At 67.5% G+C, this 750-nt stretch overlaps 1 protein-coding gene across 2 annotated transcripts in view; it reads left to right on the top strand.

Annotated features, from left to right (window-relative positions):
- The first annotated feature begins 255 nt into the window (after positions 1-255).
- The window catches only part of SOCS5 (suppressor of cytokine signaling 5), a 50,981-nt gene continuing 50,486 nt past the window's right edge, over positions 256-750 (top strand). For both annotated transcript variants that reach the window (XM_011361324.2, XM_023531284.1), the window contains exon 1: positions 256-437. The gene's annotated coding sequence lies outside the window, so the exon portion shown is untranslated. The remainder of the gene's footprint in view (positions 438-750) is intronic.

Raw genomic sequence — 750 nt, 5'->3', positions numbered from 1 at the left:
ATCATTTTTCCTTTCCTTTTCCCCTAACAGTTGAAACGAGAGACAACGCCTTCTTCCTTCTCCCACCTCCGACCTCCCACCAAGCCCACTAAAGGCCCTTCTTCCACCACATGACCCTGAGCCCCGTGACTCGCCGCCGCCGACCCCTCCCCTCGAGCGGGAGCCCGCTTTTCTCCGCCTCTCAGGTCCACGTGACCGCCTCTCTCCCACCTGACTGGCTCTTCCCTTTCCCCTCGGGCCGAACCCGGCCGCCGTCGCCGCTGCCCGATTCCAAAATGGCAGCCGCGCACTGCGCGCATCCGAGCGGCCGGACCTCCCTGACTCTCGGGCCGCCCCCCTCTTGCTCCCTAGCTTCTTCCTTCGGCCTTCACCTACATGCCTTCGGATTGGCCACTAGGAATCCCGCCTCTCCAGAGCCTCGCTTGCTATTGGTCACGGTAGGCTGCCCTTCAGAGAGGCGTGCCCCCACCGCCCCCCGCCCCGGGAGGTATTTTCCATTTGGTGGGGGTTGGGGGGAGGGGGGAAGGGGAAAAGGGTGAAGAGGGGGAGGTGGCTGGGGAAGGGGGTGGGGGCCTGGCGGGGGCATCCGGCGGAGCTGGGGTCCCCGAGCTCCGCTTGGAGGAAGCGAGAGTGCGCTCGCTCGGGCAGTTGGAGGGGACGGCACGGGACCGGCGGGCTGGCGGACTCGCCCTCTCGGTGACTGCGCCGTCCGGGCCCGTCCTGCCTGGCCGCAGGTGCCCCTGGATGAGG

The sequence above is a fragment of the Pteropus vampyrus genome, unplaced genomic scaffold, assembly GCF_000151845.1.
Source record: "Pteropus vampyrus isolate Shadow unplaced genomic scaffold, Pvam_2.0 Scaffold66, whole genome shotgun sequence".
NCBI lineage: Eukaryota > Metazoa > Chordata > Mammalia > Chiroptera > Pteropodidae > Pteropus > Pteropus vampyrus.
This window is presented reverse-complemented; position numbering and strand designations above follow the sequence as displayed.